The following is a 22,808-nucleotide window of genomic DNA, read 5'->3' as shown; positions in this document are numbered from 1 at the left end:
GGCTGCAGTGAAAAGTTGGCCCGTCCACCTCCCTCCTCTATCCCATAAGATCAGTCACTGCAGTTGATAGTGAAGGATCCGCAGAGCTTCCATTCGCCTGCGCTGGCTGTCTATGGACTGAGTGCATCCTGCGCTCCCTCGCTGCCAGCGCTATCGCAGTGGCCGGTGTTCAACATCCAGCATCCCCGGACTGCTGCTCGCCGGTCTGAGAGTGAATCCCCCCCTCTGTCATCTCATCCAACAAGTCTCAGACTGACACCCAACCCAGCATCGCTTTCATGGATCGGATGGAGAAGTCTTGCCATAATTAGCGCAAGTTTTGTCCCTTCTCCGAGGTGTTTCACCTTGCCAAGGTAAGGGGACCATCGCATCCTTCCTCTGCTGTTGTCATACTGTAGCTGTGTTTATGACCCATGTTTTGTGATTCATTCAGTGCTTCAAAACAATGTCATGATGGTTATTGTTTTATTGGATTACACAAGATCGCTGGCTACCCCTGTGAGTGTCATGAGGGTCCCTGTGTGGTTGTGGATGCTGCAGCTTTTGTAGATGTGTCTAGTGTGAGATCAAACATCCATGCAAGTGAGAATGCAGCATATAGGTTGTTTATTATAGACACAAGTGAATAGGAACACTGCATCTGCTGTTATGAGCGCACTGTGCAGGGGAATGCAATGTTGACAGGAGCTCAGTACTTGCTGGATCGATGTCACTGTGAGCGCAGGATTCCCCTTCCACTCCAGCCTGATACCAGAACAGGTTGTATACATCATCTGGGCACAGAGCTGGTACTGGTGGCTGTTATTTGCATTTACTGGAACTGTTGCATGTAGAGAATAGAGGTGGCAAAAGCAAAACTGTAATAGACTGCAGCTTCCATTGCTTAAAGTGTATCTAAACCTACAAGCAACAATGTAATAATTTGCAGCTTCCAATCCTAAAAGTGTATCTAAACCAAAAAGCAACTATGTAATATTTTACAGCTTTGAATGCTTAAAATGTATCCAAACTCAAAAGCAACCATGTATGTAATACATTGCAGCTTCCAATCCTTAATCTTAACCCAAAAAGCAACAATGTACTAAACTGCAGCTTCCAATCCTAAAAGTGTATCCAAACCCAAAAGCAACAATGTAATATATTGCAGCTTCCAATCATTAATCTACCCCCCCCCCTCCCCCCCAATGTAATATATTGCAGTTTATCAGTCCATAAAGTGTATCTAAACCCAAAAGCAACAATGTAATAAACTGCAGCTTCCAATCCTTAAAGTGTATCTAAACCCAAAAGCAACAATGTAATATATTGCAGCTTCCATTCCTTAAAGTGATACTAAACTCAGGAGTTAAATCTTCTATATGCATTCAAGTACCTTACCTGTTACATATTATCTCTGAATTGGTGCTGACACTGTCCTTCCTTCTGGAGGGTGGCTACTTTTGTTCCCCACAGTCCCTGTTTGTGTTGTAATAAAGGCCACCGCTCCAAGCATGCTCCCATGATGGACTGCAATCTCATGTTTAGTTAGCTAATTTGTACTAAGATTGTAGTCCATCACAGGAGTGAGCCTGGAGCAGTGGCTATATTACCACACACACAGGGACCATGGGGAACAAATGTAAGCACCCTCCAGAAGGAAGGACAGTGTCAGCACCAATTCAGAGATGATTTCAGGATTTACAGCTGAGTGATACACAAATAAGCTACGTTTGTGTTAATAGTTGGGGTACTTGAATGCATTTTTAAGAGTCACTGCTGAAATTAGTGAAGTTAGCTATAAAGCTATCTAAACCCAAAAGCAAAAATGTAATAAACTGCAGCTTGTAATCCTTAAATTGTATCTAAACCTAAAAGCACCAATGTAATATATTGCAGCTTGCTTTAGTAATATTTTGCAGCTTTACCTTAGCTTAGTCTCTTATTTTTAAATGTTTCCTTTATTTTCATCTGGTGGTCCATCCAGTAAGTCGGTTATTTTTTAACTTACTTATGGGCCAAGGTGTCCAGCAAAAGTGGCAGTTGGAGGGTTGTTAGAGAGCTCCGGGCCGGCCGTTTTTCTACTACGGCCGGCCCGGAGTCAGTTAAAGCAGAACTCAGAGCAAACCAAATTTAAAGGAGAACTATGGTGTTAACCTTTTTTCTCATAGTTCTCTTCAGGGTCACGGTAGGACATATACTAACTTCCTCCCGTGACCCAAAACTTAGTATATAGCGGGCTATTGCCCACTATATGCTGAAAAAGCTGCAGCCGAGACGGATCCTGAGAATACTGTCGAGATCTACCCTGCTGGCTGATTGACAGTGGGCTCTGCCTATCTAGAGGCAGAGCCAGCTGTGCCTGCCCCCTCCCATGTCCATCCCTCCAGTAAGCGCTGGAGGATCAGAGGGGGGGGGATCCCTGTGGGGAGCAATGACTGACAGTCACCGCTATCTGCGGGGACATGATTGGGAAGTGAGCGAGCAGCTGTATGTTTTCGCTAATTTCTTGATCAATAGAGCCGACATGTGACAGTTTCAATGTCACACGTTAACTCTAACTATGGGGATGAGTGTACTTCACTCACCCCACACTATAGTTCTTCTTTAATCCTTGCTGTGGGGCTACAGCCCTGCACTGCAAAGGTGAAGTGCTTGTTTTGTCTAGGGAGCTAAAATAACAGACTTATACTCACCCAAACCACGATCCTAGTTTGCACTTAGACTGGATCCTTTAGCCTCGCTCCTCCTCCACTCCAGAGGTCTAAGGTCCTGTGAATCATCATGTTCTATACAGTGTATAGAATATAAGGACACTGAGAGACATACCCTTGCTGGAGGGAGCAGAGGAGAAGACAGGTTGCAGGGAGCGGTGAAAGCAAGCCGGGATCACAGTTCAGGCGAGTATAACTTTGTTATTTTAGCTCCCTAGGCAAGCCCCACTGCAAGGGTGAATATTTGATTTGCACAGAGTTCTTCTTTAACACTGCCAGGGGGTCCTACTATAGTCAGCTTCTACTTATTTATGTAAAACCTTTATCCTATATGGAAAAAATAACTGTTACTGTAACTGCTTAAAAAGTGTTAGTTGAAGTTCAGATTTAATTTATTAAGTCCATCTAAATCTCCTAAATCTCCTAGTCCATCTATCCATTACCCTCCCCACAGGGTGACAATCCTGCTGTCAAAAGGTGATTCCATTGCTTCTCCATAGAATGGAGCCACCCTAAGATAGGAGGTGTGTCACTGGCTGGATCACCAGGCAAAAATAAAGGAAATAAGCCTAAAAAAATAAATCTAATGCAGCCACCTTATCCAAGGATTGGTAATATATTACATCTTTACTTTTGGGGTATAGATACGCTTTAATTATCTGATTCTTTTTGACAGTTTATAGCTGTTTTCATTAGAACAAGTTTATGGTTTGGTAAACAGCTTATTAAAAATAGTTTTTTAATTTAGCTTATTATAGGAAATACTACACATAATAGTGCAATGACTATGGAAAAATTGCAGCAACACATAGAAACTGATTGATCACATCTTAGTTTCTTCAGATCGGATAGTTTGAAGCCGAACTCCAAGATAAGCCAATATTGTCTAAATACAAGAGGTATGTGTATTCTTACTTGAATCTTGGTGTGCTTTTTTTCCTTCGTCCAGCTCTGTGCAGTAATCCAGTGTGAAACTTTGCCTCTGTGCAGAAGCTTCCTGTAATAAAGAGCAGTCACTGCTGCTGTCTCTCATTATGCAGGGTGACTGGTCTTGTTTCCACTCCCTCCTGTAGTGGGTGGGGCCTGCTGGGTTCCTCCCACAGCTTTGCTCTCTGCACTGGCCATGCACAGCACAGTGGTGATGTCACTGATTCAAGTTTAGGGTAATATCTGGATTTGCAAAGGCATTTGGTTCATACAAAGTGGATATCTATCCTCTGTAGCTATTGAGGAATCTATTTAAATGAAAGTTGTTGTCACTGGAGGTTAGCTTTAATAGCTCAATTCTGATTTACTTCACCTTGCATGCTGTTGTTGCACTTTATTCAACTTTGACTAATGCCATGGGCTTCTGCTCTTTAAATACAGACAATTACACTCTCATCTGGTGTATTAAATAACCCTGTTTATAGAGTGATTTCACAAAACTTTGGATTACTGTGATACTACCTACGAGTACCAATGTGGCTTTCCTGACCTACATCATTTTAAGTCAGTTTTAATTGGCCAGATTGCCATAACAACCCCCCCTCATTCCTTGCTAAACAACCTTCGGATGCTTGAACTTACCTTCTTAACAAACCCAGCCCCCTGACCTAGAACCCCCATCTAGGTGCTTACTTACCTCACCATGGCAGTGATGTCTCCCTCTGGTGGGTACATCATTGGTCTTGAAATCTTCAGTGGTATTAACTTCCCATAGACTTCAGTGCAGCCATACTGCAACAGAGGAAGGTCACCACCATGACAAATAAGTAAGTTAGCACCCGGGTGGGGGATTTTAGGTTCTATTTGGTTAGGGGACTAGGAAGGTGGGCTTTTTTTGTGTGCTTTTTATGTTGTTCTTTAACCTCTTACTGCTGGCTTCCACTGACCCTTTAGGAGGTTCTTATTGATGGGGACGCTTCCTGGACTTCCTAATCATGTGATTACTCTGATTGGTCACACTGTGCCTGATGATGGGACCCAAAACCTTACTTCAATGTGACAATATGTGGCAATAAAGGAGGAATTACATTGGTTTGGTGTGATGGTGACATTCTGTTTTACGTATGATGCCTGCAGTGCTATCCGATGTCACTACAGCACCCACCTTCAGGGGTTCTTCGGTAAGAAGTTCTCTGATTGGCTGTCACAGTGATCACATGATTGAGTGCCTCTTCTACCAGCTCCCAATCTTCAATGTGAACATGTTGAATGTGTTCCCAGCACAATATATGTGTAATATATATACTGTATATATATATCTATATATCTATATATATATATATAGATATATATACTGCATATGTCAGCATGGCAAGACGCCCACCTTCATAGGAATAGAGCCCATTTTAAAGAACGACCTCACCTTAAATTATCCTTTAAGTAACTGTACTCTGCTTAAAGGCTGGAGGCCGCCATGAGTACAGCTCGCTCATAGGAATGAATGGGCCATGGCATGTATGCACAGTAGAAAGAGGACCTGGTTAGGACTTTTTTTTATGCAAATACTTTGCAGGTCCACACAGCAAAGATTGTCGGAACAGGGAGGAAAGTAAGTATTTTGCCATGTAGACTGCCATCGGGAGGAGGGCGATTACTTAAATAACAACTTCACTAAACTCCCCACAATGCAGCACTGATTGCTTGAACGGCCAATCAAACACAGATCTGCCATTTGGGAGCATATCTCAGATTGTGAAGTTACAGACCATTCTTTGTATTACTTTAATATTTATGACAGGTTTGCTTTAGCCTTATAAAACTTAAATCACCAAACCACAGCTTTGTCACATGGGGGTATATCTTAGATTGTGCAGTTATAGGCCATTCTCTGTATTGTTGCAATATTTAGCAGGTGTGCGTTAACCCTATGAAACGTTACTAGCATAGCAGCCTGCAGTAAGGTGAATTTTGCTGTGAAATAATGTAATACCTAATAATACAATTCTGTACATTTATCTTTAGCTGTTTGCTGTTACCATATATCACACATCTGTTTTCTTAAATTTAGTATAACCTATTTATTACAATGTGGAAGTACAGTAACCAGTACCTCTTATATATGCATTTCAGATTTGATTGGTTGTTATGTGTTACTGCCCATTGCATAATGCTGGGTATAGGTGTAACTGTTCTTTCAGTACAATAGTTGCTACTGAAATCAGTTTTGCTAAAAGGAGTGGGTAGATCTATAAAGAATTGTTTTCATGGAAAAGGAATGATCACTTCTGGCAGAAAATCCAATCGAATTCAGCCAAATTGATTTTGTTTGTCTTGTCAAATGAGCATTTTCAAGGGATCATTTATACAAATTGAATCATTTATCGTTATATGTTTGGCCAGCATAGACCATTGCACTTCACTTTGCTTTATTAATTAACTGTTTTTATGCAATTAGTCACTTCAAAAATGAAAATCAGGTTGATTGCTTGTTAAAAATGATAGTGTTTTGGTATGTACCCAGTCTGATAATTGCACTCTCATTAGTAACTTTATTAGGTACTCCTTTCTAGTACCAGGGAGAGCCATATCCCTGAAATTTCACTGTGTGGATTTAGAAAAGTCAGGTCATGTTATATCTGTAAAAATAAATCAAGGCAACTGGACTTGCCGTATTTTTCTTGAAGACGTTTTGCTGGCCATTTGACTAGGTTTCTAAATTCAGAAATACTTTGCAAACATTATTTGGGAATAAATATGGTGAATGTTGCTCCAATAAACATAATCTGTTAATCATAACCAGCATGGGATCAGACACTTTTTTCCTGTCTTCTGTTTTTGGTATTTTTATGCCCATCGTAGCCCCTTTTTATCATAAAAGTGAAAGTCTTCTGGTTCAGTAGCCCATTCTCCTCAAAGAGTTTCCACAAATGATTGTTGTTCTAACTTCTTGCCAGGTTAAAAAAAATGTGGCTGTTGCCTTCTGATGTCTCTTGAGTTTTTGCCCATGGAACTATTCTCCATTACATGTTCTTTTTTTCACCATTTGTGTTAACTGTGTAAACATTCCAGGTCAATAGTGTCAGAGATGTTGAAAGTGCCTTGTCTAGCACAAACAATCATTCTATAATCAAACTCTCCAATAATTGCATCTTCTCCATTCTGATGTTCATTAAGAGCAACTTGGACTTTGCTCATCCAGGACAAAGTAATAGGTTGCTACAATAGCTCGCTCTCTGCTGATGCTCGCATTTTTTGGTGTTCTCTTGCTGCAGCCTCAAGAAAAAGCCCTGTACTTTCCCAAATGGATCTAGCTTGGAAGTTGTATAAGATTTATAACCTTCCTTATGTCTCAATGTGACAGAGCTAAGGTATGGCCATTGGCCAGGCTCCTAGTACTGTGTTATGAAAGAAAGAGAGAAGGGTTATCAGATTTTTCCATAACTGAAAATAGTATTTAACAGGGCTGGTGGGAGAATAGATGGTTGGGTAGCATGTAGTGGGTAAATATTAGCAGTGCAGTATGTAGGCTATGAAGCCCTGAATGAACAAAGTACATGTATGCTTTAAGCACCATCTGAACCTCTAGTCTTTGTCTACATGCCTAATTTATTAAGTTGCAGCCATGTGATTCACTGTTTGGCAAATTGCAATAAAAAAAAACATCTATAGAGCTTACGCCATCATAGCATTTGTAGCCATTCTGATACATATAAGCAAATACTTTAGTTAGAGGGGTTTTTTGTGCATTTTTTCTGTTTTAAAACTTTGATCTCTAAATCTGGGGTTACTTTACTGCTATATAAAGTACATAGACATTGATGTAAAGTACATTTATTATAATTGCTCTTTTTTTTTCTACACTTAATATAATTACTTGTTTGATGATGTTTTTTTCCTGGAGTACATCGACAATCTTCCATCTTCTCAGGGGAAATCATAAGAACAAAATCTATTCACTTCTTCACTTAGTAGAAATGCAAACCTGCCACTGTGTGTATGAAGCTATGAGAATTCTATCATGGTGTCCCCTGAGAACCCCAGTTATGATGTCATTGATATGGACATGCTGTCTATTATTTATAATGAGAGACCTCTATGTCAGTGTTTTTTATTGCTAGTAAAAACTGCAGGTAGGCAGGTTACATGCCACGCCATTTACCCACTGATGCTGTCACAATGATTATTATTTTGATGTGTACACTTCCCATAACTGTGGGCACACCTGGCAGCGCTGGAGAAAGGTGCCTGAACCCCGACTGAGAAAACAATTAATTGTGAGAACCTACAATTTAATGTTTTGGTGGACGAGCACACCAAATATTCGTTGGAAAATTGTATTTATTAGTCAAAAATATTATCCTCCGCCATTTTGCTTAGCACTCTGCAGCCGAAACGTTCAGTGAAGCTGCTGCAGAATAGCTACTTAGCGTTTGGCTAAGGAAGTGAACATGCCTCTATAATTCTCAAAAGAGAACAAGAGGGGTGACATTACCACACTTTTAGTCCATTGATACTTCCATACAGTGAAAGTCTCTACCTGGGTAAGGCTAGGGTCAAGGAGGAAGAGTATGCAGAAGCCTGAGCATTGCACCTTTTATTGTGTGTGTATTTGTTTATTTATTTATTTTGTAAAATCTGGACTGTGCCTTTAAGACTTTTCCCTATTTCCGCCTGGAAATTCTGCCAGTAACACACTTAGGGTTCTATTTATAAACAATTCACAGGGCCATTCACCCTGCAAATCTCTGTGAACATTGCTTGTTTGTGAACAGAGGCAAAATCAAACATTCTTAGTTTATTTTCTTTTCAGGTTTAATGTAATAAAAGACTGCATTATGGCCATTGGCCACTAGATTATTATTATTATACAGATTTATATAGCGCCAACAGTATGCGCATCATCTGATGATGATTCTGATGAAGGGGGCTTGCCCCAGAAACGCGTCAATCTTGGCTGACTGCGGCCGGTGGATGGTGACGTGACCGGAGGCTACCGTGCTACATAGTCGGGGTGATACCATGTTGGGTTAACAGACAGTGTGGCCTCTTGTTTGTTGTTAAAGCCTGATGAAAACGTTTGCTCGTGAGTACTTTTATCCCTTGTTTAATTATCCTAATAAACGATTTTACACACGGAGGTGGCGCTCTGTTCCCTTTTGTTATCAATGTTTAGCTCCCTAGGCAAAACGAGCACGTATCCCTTGCAGTGAGAGGGTAGCTTTAAGATACATTTCTGATGATTGCTTTACCACATTAAAATGTGCTAATTAATCCCTGTTCGACAGCCATACTAGATGTTAAGTCCATTCTAATAAAAGTGATTTTGGTTTTCCCAGATAATGCTAGGTTGCATAAGAATTTGGAAATATTGAGTGAGTTTTAAAAATCCTAATTTAGATTTAAGAATGTGGTTTGGAATGTGTGTCTTCTTTTACTGACACTGCTTTTTAAGTTTAATGGCGGCACAGTATCAGGATGTAAACAAACTTGCAGCTTCAGTTGTAGTTGCAGAATTTTCAGCCCCCTTTGTCATAGCAATAAAGTGAAATTATGAAAAAAAAATTAAAAAAGAGTGCAGCCCCCCCCCCCCCCATTTCCCGCACACAGACAATGAAGATAAGCACATGGTAAATGCACGTATGCATAAATAACAATTGTGAAACACATAGTATATATCAACATGCATGCTGGAATGAGAAGAATACATTTAGTTTTGGTATTAATGGTTAATTCTAAATTGATGCATTATAAAAGTGTTTACATTTTGAGTATCATATTTTTTCCTGAGAATATACATGTAATAAACTGTTGCGCTAATACTGTGTGACATAAAAATTGCAACTACCATTAATGATTCTATGGATCCTCTGCTTTCAGAAAACATTTTTTTGGGGAATTTGAAAGATGTTTCCATGTACAAAATACACACTTAAAGTGATATTAAAGTCAAAAATATTTAAGCTATTTCAAATGCTGATGAAATCACTTACAATGAATGCTGCTTCTTGATGTTTAAAAGTTTTAGTTTCCTGCAGAATCAGATGGTCCCATGAGAACTGGTCCTGATATACTGTTTTAGGGTGGCTCCTTTCCCTTGCAGGGTCCTATAGAGCCACTCTTGTGTGTGATACATGCCTGTGTCTCCACAAACACACAGACAAAGCAAGGCAAGACACTCCCCTGCTCGTTGCTACCCACTAATTTTTCCTACCTTCTCCCTTATCCAAGCTAGTAGATTGGATACTGGATAGACCGAACGTTTAGCTAAGCAGAGCTGAAAGAGTTGCAGCCATTTTTTCCAGAAACATTATGACTGTAAGTGCTTGGGCAAAAATGCAAAGAAATACTTTGCTGGGCAATGTATATTTTGAGCATTTAATACTACTTTGAGCATGTCTCCGCCATACAAAAACACAGAAACAGGATGTCACCAGCTCAATATGAGCCTGAAGAAGGGGCACTGTGCGGCTCTAAAATGTTGCTATCTTTGTGGCAAAATGTCTACATGTTAAGAAAGACAGGTTTTAAACACATCTCGTCGGTGTGCTGGTGACATCCTGCTACTGGATTGATTCGGGCGGCACCATCTGCTATTACTTCAGCACCGTGCACCAAGGGGTATACCGATCACGAGTGTGGTGAGATACACACTCACCATAAAAAAAAGGTCTCCATTAGTGAAAGAATTAATGGTGAACCTTCAAAATAACAAAATGGATGAATACAGTATACTCAAAGTTTGTTCAACTGATTTAATATTCATAGATTGTTGGTTTAACCTGTTACTAAATGCTGAAGGGAATGGCTTTTGGGGTTCCATTATCTTAGATTTTATTGAGTTGTAGCTTCTCCTAGATGTATAAAATAACCAAGAGTTTATCACATTCTTAAGAGTTCATAAAAGTGTCTTTTCAAGCCGTCATCCAACATGAATGAAATGTTCTTACAATCCTGGTGCTCTTATAAATTGCACAGATATGAAAATATATCTTATACAAATTGTATTAGCTAAACTACACCCGTCCAGTCTCTCCTCTGGATTGCTGGATTTAAATATGAGAGATATACAGTATAAAGAAAAGACATATACAGTAAAATGAATACATTCTATTTCATTAGCATGAAACATTGGCAGAGCAATAACTTCTGTTAATTTTGACATGCATTCTCTGTAACTACACGCAACATCAATTCACCATGAATATGACAAGAATCTTTAATGATTTACCAAATTTTAACGTATGACTGTACATTATTTGACTAAGGGGTGACTTTTAAAAATGAGGAACAGTCTGATTATACCAGTTGATTTAGTTAACTTGGTATTTACTTATCTTCTAAGTGGATTTTTTGTATCTATAGTACAAGATAACATAAAGTATAGCTAATGCCAACATTTTTTTTGTTTTGGATAGAGTAGGACAGCCTTTCTCAGCCAGTGTGCCGCGGCACCCTGGGGTGCCTTCTGGCTTCCTTCGGGGTGCCACAAAATGTTGGGATGGTAGGACTTAGGACACTGATGTGAAGGGGACTTCTGATGTGAAGGGGTGGACTCCTAATGTAAAGGGGGGGGGTCTGTGATTTGAAGGGGGAACCCCACTTTTGTGTTTTTTAATGGTCCCCCATTAAAATAATTTGCATTTTAGACTGGGGTGCCTCGAGATTTTTCATACTTTTAAAGGGTACCGCGGCTGAAAAAAAAGTTGAGAAATGCTGGAGTAGGGAATAGTTAAAAATATTTTGTGCCCTTTTTGAAAGATTTCACTTTACTTCCTGCCCTACCGACGATATATCTGTAAAGTAAATCTCCTAATAGACAGTCGTAACTGGAACTAGTGTCCCAAATGAAAACAGAACCAATTATCTTCTCACAAATCTGTAGAGTACCTACTGTGCTCCGGGCTTAGCCTGATCTGTCCTAATGCACCCTCAGCCTTGAAGGGGACTGCCCTAAATGCATGACGACTGAACCCTGGAAGTGCCTTTTACGCTGCAGGTTAGTGAGATCCTTTCTGATTGCCTTTAAATGGGTTATCCAAACCCATTTAAAAGCTTCCTAAAATGAGAAAGCAGGGCCCAGCATCAGCTCCTATAGATTTGAAAAGATGTTCCTTGGCATCCAGACTAGTGGATGTGTTTTCATATTGATTTGGACAGGATGAAATGAGAATCGGAGGCTGTTCAAAGAACAAAGGAGAAACTGAGGCAAGTAGACAATATGTGCCACCAATGTGAGATCCTAAGCTTTGTACGGATGACTATGCAAATTGTACTAAAGAGTACAAAACTGCCTATATCCGGGCAGCTAAAGCTTTGTACGGATGACTATGCAAATTGTACTAAAGAGTACAAAACTGCCTATATCCGGGCAGCTAAAGCTTTGTACGGATGACTATGCAAATTGTACTAAAGAGTACAAAACTGCAGAAATCCGGGCAGCTAAAACTGAGTGCGTAAAGCATATCGCAACAGATAGTAAAAATAACCCCAAAACATTTTACCAATATATTAACAGTAAAAAGGTGAGAAAGGAGCACATAGGCCCAATAAAGGATGAAAGTGGGAAGCTAGTCACAAACGACAAGGAGAGGGCCGAGGCGCTGAACGCTTTTTTCTCCTCAGTAGACACTCGGGAGGGAAACGGGTTTGACACACATGATAAAACTCCCAGTTTAACTCAAAATATACCCCAGTGGTTGACAGAAACCGGGATACAACAAAGACTTAAAATGCTCAATGCAAACAAAGCAGTGGGTCCGGATAACCTGCACCCCATGGTACTTAAGGTATTAAGCCAGGTTATAACTAGACCATTAATCCTCCTTTTTAAGGACTCCTTAATGACTCCTGGTAGTCCACACTACCCCAATTGTTATACTTACCTAGATCTCACTTGGAGGCCAATGTCAGTTCGGCCTCAATGGCTTCCATGGGGCTGGTAGACATATTGTCACTATTGAAGCCTATGGGGCCTTATCCTTGTGAGGAAGTTTCTTTACCCCTTAAGGAAAACAGCTGCATTCATTTGTGTACTTCATATCTATCTGGAATTCAGCTAGTACTAATATTGATAAATAGTTATACCACTTTGTCTGCCTTTATTTAACTGGCACATATTTTAACCTTAGTTACCTAAAAAAGTCAGGAAAATGTGTGATGCCTCCCATGATAAAGTTAAAACACCTACAGTTCATCATCTCAGAGCAATTGCACAATCTCTATGCAAAGCAGAAGGTGACTTGCTAACCACCAGCTGAGAAGCCAGGGAATGCCTGCCTTAATTAATCTTCTCCACTCTGTGCTGTTTACAGCAATTTTTTTTCTACCTTGGCATAACGTGAGTCTTATTACTTTATGTATCATACAGTATGCAAAGCAGGAAAAACCTCTGAGAACCCACATGTTCCATCCTAGGGAGTTAAAATGATGTGGTAGTAATTCAAGAATAAGAATTGCATGTGGTCCCTGCAGCTGATCTTTCCCCAATCGCTGACTTGCCATGCTTTGTTCTATACCGTGTCTCTGTATGGAGGTGGCCATCTTGCGGGGAAAACAGTTTGCAGCACAGAAGTGAAATCACCTGAGACTAGCAGTCAGATGAAGCAACATCTTAGGTCTCACAATGCAAATCTACTAGCATGAGACTTTAGGCACTGGAATGCCATGGCACCCTCACATACCAGGAAGTGCACTACTATTTTTTAGGAGAAAATCAAGGCAAAGGGTACATTTTTTAGGATACCGCTTAGGAACAATTAACAAAACACACACACCTACACAACCACACGGGTTGAACTCAAAGGACCTGTGTCATTATCCAAGCTTGACAACAATGTAACTATGTAACATATTAAAAAAGTTCCCTAAAACAAAGCAAGTCTTTGTTTTTTTAATTCAGATCCGTATTAAGATGTAGATTGTAATGTGTATTAGTAATATGAATGATGTGAAACCTCGCGCCACTACTCTAGTCAAGTTAAGCAGCAGCTGAAATCTGTGTGGTCAGATATAACGTATGAAATTAATGGTAAAAGCCGCGCTGTGTGAATGAGAACGCAAAGTGTCAGATATAGTAGATACTGACCTTAGAGTAATGTGATACAATGTGTAAAAAGTGCAAAACAAAAAAGGAAACGCATGTATATAACATGCACCTTAGTGTAAATGTAATTGCTACAAAATATCCATAATGAAAAATCAAATGCACTAAATATTAACTGTGAATCAATGTGATGCAATGTGCAAAGAATACCGACAAGAAAAACACATGTGTGTAACTTGCACTCCAGTGAAAATAATAAATGGTTAAAAAATGTCCATGATCCTGGATCTTCAATAGTCCATTAAGTAAAATAGAAGATAAAACATTGGATGTAGAATAAACTTAGTCTCCTGTGACCATCAACAGAGAAATCTTCTGGAATGCACCTCACCTTTAGCAGAGACCCACCAGGGTCTGTATGCGCTGTTCCTCTAATTCAAAACAGGTAGAGGAAGCACCTGATGCCGTATCAGGTGCTTCCTCTACCTGTTTTGAATTAGAGGAACAGCGCATACAGACCCTGGTGGGTCTCTGCTAAAGGTGAGGTGCATTCTTTTGCGGTCTCATTCACACAGCGTGGCTTTTACCATTAATTTCATTTATTAGTAATATCACTGCATCAATGCCTTAGGGCTCTTAAATCCTTTGCAAAAGTGTTCTGCTTCTGCAATGTAGAGCTACTGCAAACCATGTGACCTAAGGAAGAGCTTAAGCTCACATGACCTTGAAATCAGAGTGCTGCTGGATCTCCTTTTGGCCAAGGGTACGTATGTTTGTGCTCATTCTCACATCCCAATCTACCCTTTCACACCTTCTTTAATATTTCCCTTATTATTTTAAGTAGGGTAAGTGTGTATTGTCCTTACTGCACTCTCTTTCCCAGATCTGCTTTTACCACCCCTCTTCCCCAATCCAAAGCTAATGCCAACATTCTTGTCACATTCCGTCCTCCCCTTCCAGTATGGCAGCATTCAGGCCCAGTGATTGACTCTTTTGGTACAAAGTACTGTAATGTGGAAGGCAGGGTGGATAGTAACATTGATACATTCTCAGAAGTTCTTGGTGGAGCTCTGGTGGCAGATTAAGTTAGCATGTTTTTCTTTTTTTTTATGGAGCTGTACTGGCAGATTGGGGAAGCAGGGGAGCTGTGATGACAGATTCGGGTACCAAGGGAGTTCAGTTGAAGAAAGAGCAGACACTTTATGCTTACAGCAAAACACCTTCAGTCTTACCTTGAAATTGTCCTCCTTGATATAGGTTTAATTTAAAGCAAACCTAAACTTTAGTTTAGAGTAGAGGACCTCTGTAAACTTAAATACGTCAATGCTAGAATAATTTGGATATACAATTGTATAAGCTCTTATTTCACATACTTTGTAAATCATGTTGTTTATGTTACTGACATAGCTTACACTAAATGTGGATTTACCCTGCTATCAGAAAATAAATGCCACCTTAAATCAAGCACAAATTCATGAAAACAAAGCTTTAAGAGCTAGAATGGCAGCCCACAGAAAACCAATATAACTGTAACTAATACGCTGCCACAATTTACCCAAAGCATCTAAAACAGAGTTTTCTTGGAAGTACGTGGTTGCCATGGAAATAAGAAAGCCCGGAATTAATCAAGTAGTCATCCTGTGCTCTCGCAGAGAAGGGCGTTTTAGTATTATCCTTGTGAGTTACACAGGTCAGACTTTGCTGAATCTAGGCCATAGACTGTATTGGGCTCCAAGGAAGCATCCGTTTAATGACCACCTTCTTTTTTCCCTTTTTTTTTCTTTCTTGTAAATAAGGCATCACATTAAGCACATTATTTGGTAAGATCTTGAGAGGTTTGAAAACATGTAGTGTAAATTAGGCAATTAGAAATAATTACTGTAATATCTCTTGTATGTCTTGTATGAAGACTTGGTTAGCATCTCATATCATGCAGATGCATTGTCTGAAGAAACTTTTAATGAGAGAAAAACTGTGTGTCTCAGTCAGGCTGTTATGTGCTGAATGTGTTTGTAAGGCTGTGCTCTGTGAATCTGTTTCTCCTCAATAAGCTTTATTGAAGCAAGTGGTGAAGACATCTATACGTGTGTTGCACCGCAGTGTTTTGCACAAACAGCTGTATTGCAGTATAAAGGGGAGGGAGTGGGGCTTGTGGGATGGGGTGGAGCTTGAACTTGTGAACTATGAACATGTAATCATGTAAACATATGAAATGGAAACTGGAAAAGGGAAAAATGGTGCCAAAAAGGGTGCCACAGGTAGAGTAAAGGGGCACATATGAAGTGTGATGCCAGGGTCTCTGCAGTAAAAGTGAGCTTTTCCTAAACTTGCCTCAGGGTGTTTGGTGATATTGATTAAAGTCCATCATGTCCAAGCATAATGGTACCTGTTCATCTTTTTTTGGGAATTGATATGTAAACAAGACCATTGAAATAATAAACTTTGAAAGGTTTATAAACTTTTTAAAATATTTGCTACTTGGTTTCCACAGACTTCATCAATATCCATTGTGCCCATAGGGAATTTTAATTTTAGCCTTTGCCATTGTGGTCTTTATGCATCTACAGTCATATGTGGTTGACTATGGAATTTTCAAATGCTGTGCCATTCTGCCATATGTAAGGTTGATTCCTAAGCAACAAGTAAGCAACTCATTCAATATAGAAGGTAGTTAAGACAGAAAACGCGCATACAGGGGTTGATTTACTAAAAATAGGCTGTAACATTTTCCCTCTGCTAAGTGAATGTGGTTAAAATTCACTTTGCAAATAATACCCAATCATGTGCAGGAAATGAAGAAAAAAAAGTATTTTTGCTGCACATGAATGGAAGTTTGGAGCTTCACTTAATTTAGCAAATAGACCCCAAAGTGTCTTGTCACGGTCTGCAGTCGTGAGCACCCCTCCCCCCCATTCTGTGGCCTCGAAATGTCCCCTGACACATGTGACAATTTATACACCTGTTAAAGAGATTAGTGTTCTAAAAAAAACCCTATCCCATAGATATTTACATATATACAAAATATAGAATAGCTTTCATTAGTAAACATGAAAAAGGTAAATAATGTGAATACTATCTCTTTGCATGTTGACAAGAAAATGGGCTTGCTTGATTTAAGATTGGTAGAGAGAATAATTGAGTTTGTCCATATAACCACTCAGATTCTGACTGGCATTTTTCATGCATACTAAAGATTGGAAAATGAAAGCAATGATTGGATTGGAAGGTGCATCAATCAGAGGACCATTTATTCTCATCTACACACAATACATTTAAATGTTAAATGCTTATCTAAATTTGTGGCTGTGGATGGTTTGCTTGTATGTGAGTTAGACACAACCTTTGACAAAACAGTTTTTAATAACCGGTATATGGTTTGTTTTTGGGCTATGCAAACCCTGAAAGGAGTAAGCTATGGTGTTTGCTATCTGATATTTTATTCATATGGTAGGTTAATGTTAAATTTCTTCCTTTGCGATATTGCTGACATTTCATCATCTTTCCATGCACCAGACAAACATATTCATTAACTTTCTAAAACGCCAGCTAATGATTTAAGAAAAACATATTTTTGCGTTTTTGTTTCTTATAATATTTGTTTCAGGTGTGCAAAAGTCACAAAAATGTAATCTGCATTTTATTAACTTTATAAAAAACATAATAAAAGTACTAAAAATGTGCCATGTATTCAGTTTTATACTCACACCAGCGTATGCCTGACTGGAAGTGCCTGTAAATATCATACGAAGGCATTCAAAAGCACTATCTGTATATTATTCAGTTTTAGGTTAATATGACTACCAGAGTTCTTGGTGGCATGCTGTGTCTCTACAAATTCCCTTCTTTCCCTGTGATAATTGTATTCTGGGGCTGCCATATTTGAATGTCTAGAACAGCCTTTTTCAACATTTTGACCATGGAGTACGTCTTAAAAAAATGTGCAGCAGATATTTTAACCTCTCCTGCTCTATACAACAACTGTATTTACCATTGGAGAGGGATCCCCATAGATTGGTGGTCAATAAGAGAAGGCCTCCCTATTAATTGGTGGTTTGATTTACACAACATGCCTACCGATTTAAAGATGCAAAATATTTTTTATTGTAATACAAACATAAAATAAGACAGAAAAAAAAGAAAACATGATCATGCATCCCCCCTTCCCAAAGTCAATACTTTGTAGAGCCACCTTTTGCAGCAATTATAGATGCAAGTCTCTTGGTGTACATCTCTATAAGCTTGGCACATCTAGCCACTAGGATGTTTGCCCATTCAACAAGGCAAAACTGCTCCGGCTCCTTCAAGTTGGATGGGTTTCTCTAGTGTACAGTAATCTTTAAGTCATGCCACAGATTCTCAATTGGATTGAGGCCTGGGTTTTGACTAGGCCATTCTAAGACATTTGAATGTTTCCCCTTAAGCCACTCAATTTTTGCTTTAACAGTATGCTTAGGGTTATTGTCCTGCTGGAAGGTTAACCTCCATCCCAGTCTAAAATCTCTTGCAGACTGAAACAGGTTTCTCTCAGGAATTTCCCTGTATTTAGCGCCATCCATCATTCCTACAATTCTGACCAGTTTGCCGGTCCTTTTTGATGAAAAACATCCCAACAGCATGATACTGCCACCACCATGCTTCACTGTGCTTCTCATCTGACCAGAGTACCTTCTTCCACGTGTGTGTGGAGTCTCCCACATGCCTTTTGGTGAACAGAAAATGTGTTTGTTTAATTTTTCTGTAAGCAATGGCTTTTTTCTGGCCACTCTTCCATGAAGGCCAGCTCTGTGGAGTGTATGGCTTAAAGTGGTTCTGTGGACAGATACTCCAATCTCCGTTGTGGAGGTTTGCAGCTCCCTCAGGGTTAGCTTTGGTCTCTTTGTTGCCTGCCTCTCTGATTAATGTCATCCTTCCGTGAGTTTTGGTGGGCAGCCCTCTCTTGGTAGGTTTGTTGTAATGCCATATTCTTTCAATTTTTTAATAATGAATTTATTGCTGCTCCAAGGGATGTTCAACGTTTTGGATATTTTTTTATAACCCAACACTGATCTGTACTTCTCTACAACTTTGTCCCTGACCTGTTTGGAGGGCTCCTTTATCTTCATGATGCCGCTTGCTTGGTGGTACCCCTTGTTCAGTGGTGTTGCAGACTCTGGTCCCATGCCACTGGCTCTAATGACTAACATTGATGCTGGCGCTTTGCAGGCACCACTTTGTGGGAAACCAGTCCGCCACTGCTCAAGGAACTTCTAGCAAGCTCTAGAGGAAGCCTATGTTTCCACAAAACGTCAGTTGAGAAATCTACTCTAGAATATAGAGAGCTACACAAGCTGACTCCTGGCAGCTAAGTTGAAAAAACAAGATGAATAGGTAAAGTCAAGTTTCTAACATTAAAAACAGAGTTTAGATAGCTATTATATGCATTCAGATTAATTTACAAAGCTGACCAGGCAATATAGATTATATTACTACAATATAATATCATGTTCAAGGTTCAACACATCAAATTCTAACAGTCCTACACAGTCCTTCATTCCTATGCCATAGTTTAGTAGAGTAGTTGCAGTTTTTGGATATTGTCTGCTGTTTATTAAAAATATATCTATCTATTTCACTATGAAGTCATTTTAGATGATGCAACTGTCTGGAGGTCCATGGGTATACCCGTTATTCCCTTTATACAGTGACATTGCTTTCATTCCATTCGATTCATCTTTTCTGTTACTATCTGCTACCTGAACTCGTAGGTAGATAACTGAAAACCAAAATAAAATGAGAAGTCCAAGGGCTGAAGGTCTTTTTCAAAGTATTTTTTATAAGGAGGACTGATTCATATTCTACTCCAAGGTCTGTGATTTTTATTTTAAGCTTTTCCATGCATGTTTACAACATGTGGGATTATGAATAGCTTTCAAAAAGTGTTTTTTCCTCGCTGTATTAAACATGTCTGGACTTTAGTTTATTATAGGTGCAGGGCCGGTGCAAGGATTTTTTCCTACACAGGTGAGGGTGCATTTTTGGCGCCCCCCCCCCCCTGCGCGCCCTCAGACGGTTGCTTCAATCAATTTTTTTTTAAAGGTTAGAAAAAAAAAACATATTAGGTTTCGGTTTCGGCCTGACATTTTATTTTTCGTTTCGGTTTTGAAATTTCCTTTTTGGTGCACCTCTAATTATTTTTCTTTTTTTAAACTTTTTTATTTCTTTTTTCTTTTTTTCTTTTTATTTGTTTCATAATTTTTATTTTATTTATTTATTATTATTCATTTTATTTTTGTATAATGTTTTATCAATTTTTTTTTTGTCATTAAATTTTTTTTCCACTTACCTTTATTGCTATCACAGAGGAGCTAACAACCCCTGTGTGATAGCATATGGAGGTGACAGGTTCTCTTTATTGAACCTGTCACCTCCAATACAGGAGTTCTAGCACAGCACTAGATCTCCTGTGACAGCTGAGAGGAAGGGTTGCGAGTGCAGCTGTCCCCTCACTGTCTCCTGAGAGGATCTCCGGCGGCAAGAAGAGAAAGGTAGATGGCAGAGGGGTTGTGGGGGAGGGGGGATTGCAGACGAGATCTTCCTGACGGGGAGGGCACGGGGCGCAAGACGCCTCACCTCATCAAAAGGATCCCTGCCGCTGCTCTGCTCGGTTCTTCAAACCGGCACTGAGAGTCGGCTCTGATCACACCTCTCTGCGCTCCCTCTCTCTCCTCCTGGCCGCTCTGAAGATGCAGCGACCGGGAGGAGAGAGAGGGAGTGCAAATAGGTGTGATCGCCGCCGCGGCGACCGTCTTAAAGGGGCGACCTCCTAGTCGCATCTTTCCGCCCCCCACAGCGGCGCCCTCAGGCAGATGCTTGACCTGCCTATATGATAGTGCCGGCCCTGAATAGGTGTACATGACATCAGAGTAAAATGAACATCTTTTAACAACCCACAAAAGGCCGGATGATCTTCTGGTTCCTGACTCTGGTTTTGTTCCCATTCATCCTGCTCTCACTGTTCCCTGACCTGGTTCAGCTGACTACCAGCTTTGGCACCTGACCTCTGGCTTGGCATCGACAATGTCCTGTACTTCCTCACTTGTTTTTTGCCATTTTTGTTTACTGTTATTTTCAATAAATTCCTTTTATTTTTAACCTGCACGTTAGTTTCTGTCTGGTTTCTTGGTTCCCTAACAGATACACTTTACACATTTTCTTAATGTTACCTATTAGAACAAGCATGCAATAAGTCTGACTGAATGCAAAATGAAGTGACCTTGGGTAAGAGAGTACTGAAGCTAGAGAACCCACATGATATGTAAGCAATTAGCTTATTCAGGAGGGATCAGCAATGGCAGCCTACATATATTATCAGGACAGATTTTCTTTAATGCAATTGAACTAAGTAATATGACTGATGAAATCATCGACTGCAGCACAAGGCACCTTCGAATAATGTGAGAGAAAAGATTGGTCTAAAAAAATTAGGGAACCCTGATTTATTCAGTGGTATATGCGATGTTCACACTGGGAATTCAGTAGGATAATATCCTATGATAGCATCTGTACTGTTTGAACTATTAAATGAAGTAAGATTCACTTGTGTATTTTCTTTATATTTCATTAGCATATTGAAAAGGTCTTGTAGAATTTCCATAACAAGTCCTGACTAAGACAGACCCCCATGTCCCCGTGTTTAGGGAAAGCTTATGTTGTGCTTCCACATAGGAGATATCTGTCACTTGAACACTGATAATATATAGAAACCATCATCTCACATATCACAGTAATTGGCTTCTGCTAATCCAGTTAATCAAAATGTCTTCACCAGGGATGCCATTGCTGAAAGGATGACTAAAATGTAAGTCCATTATGAATATAAAACAATACTTTTTTGCTATAACATTTAAAGAGAAGTGCAAATGCCTAGAGGTAGTTACATATACCTGCAGCAGCTCCAATTGCCCTCTGTTTGTGCAAATATTTGGCTGTTCTAAACATGACCAAATCTGACCATTCCTTTCCCCTATTCCTTTTGGCTCATCACTATAATGGGATGCCATGTTGGCCAGTAGGAATGTAAAGAGCCAGAAAGTGCTGGAGCTTTGCATATTTTTAACTGGCCAGCATTTTTTTGTTAGGTTTCTCCTGTAATACCTCATAAAGAAGTCCTATATTGCTGCATGGTGCTACCATCATGGATGTCATGTCAACGATGCCCTGCAGACACAGAGCTGACAACACAGTGATGCTCTTCTGACTAGTTTACCGCTGCAATTTATTTCCTTTGTGGATTGACTTGGTTTTGACAGCTCCTCTGAAAGGGAAGTACCACACTCTGCTTCAGCCAGGTAAAATACAAGTGAGGCTGTGCAAGGATACACTGTAAGTCCCCATTCACACCTGAGCTTTTTGTGAGCATGCATCAAACTCGCTCAGAAAATACCAGCTAATGGCACCCCGAACATTGCCGGGAAGATGGGAGTTTAAATGTTTGTACAAGCTTTCATGAACTGCTCTTTTCAAGGGCAGTTTAAAGATTTGCCTCTGAGAAATGTGAATAGGAATCAAATAAGTGATTTGATTAAAGTGACACTAAACTCAGGAGCTAAACCTTAAACATGCATTTAAGCTCCTTAACTTTTAACAAAAATGTATCTTATTTGTTTATTACACAGCTGTAGATCCTCAAATCATCTCTGAATTCATGCTGACACTGCCCTTCCTTCTGGAGGGTGGTTACATTTATTCCCCATGGTTTCAAATTGTTTTCACTCTCTACACTTGTGTATTTTTATTTATTGTGTGTTTAAAATCATAGATAAAGCAGGAGTAATAGGAACACCTGATAACACCCTTGTTCTAGAGAAAGGACTGAGACACCGCGGCGGGAGGAAATGGAGCAAGGAGCTATACAAGAAAGATTTTTCCGCTTGGGGATCACTGAGTCATAAACATCCAGTCCGTGACTCAGCAAACCAGACCCTTTTATAAATGAAATGATTACTTTTGTATGGACTAACCTTTTATAGTGGATCTATAGCCAAAACAATAGTTACATTTGGATAGAGAATGGTAGGGTTAGAATCCCTGTCTTTTTTATGCAGTCTGTCAGGATCCAGAGCTCCTCCAGGTGGCGCTGGAGCCAGGTTGTAACATTTTGGATTTCCCAC

The 22,808-nt window shown here is 39.8% G+C and overlaps 1 protein-coding gene across 2 annotated transcripts in view; it reads left to right on the top strand.

Annotated features, from left to right (window-relative positions):
• The first annotated feature begins 209 nt into the window (after nucleotides 1–209).
• SYNDIG1 (synapse differentiation inducing 1) overlaps nucleotides 210–22,808 on the top strand; it is a 192,306-nt gene continuing 169,707 nt past the window's right edge. For both annotated transcript variants that reach the window (XM_018559548.1, XM_018559549.1), the window contains exon 1: nucleotides 210–353. The gene's annotated coding sequence lies outside the window, so the exon portion shown is untranslated. The remainder of the gene's footprint in view (nucleotides 354–22,808) is intronic.

The sequence above is a fragment of the Nanorana parkeri genome, unplaced genomic scaffold (genome assembly GCF_000935625.1).
Source record: "Nanorana parkeri isolate BGI_ZX_2015 unplaced genomic scaffold, ASM93562v1 scaffold402, whole genome shotgun sequence".
Lineage (NCBI taxonomy): Eukaryota > Metazoa > Chordata > Amphibia > Anura > Dicroglossidae > Nanorana > Nanorana parkeri.
Note: the sequence above shows the minus strand (reverse complement) of the source record. Positions and strands in the feature narration are given on the sequence as shown.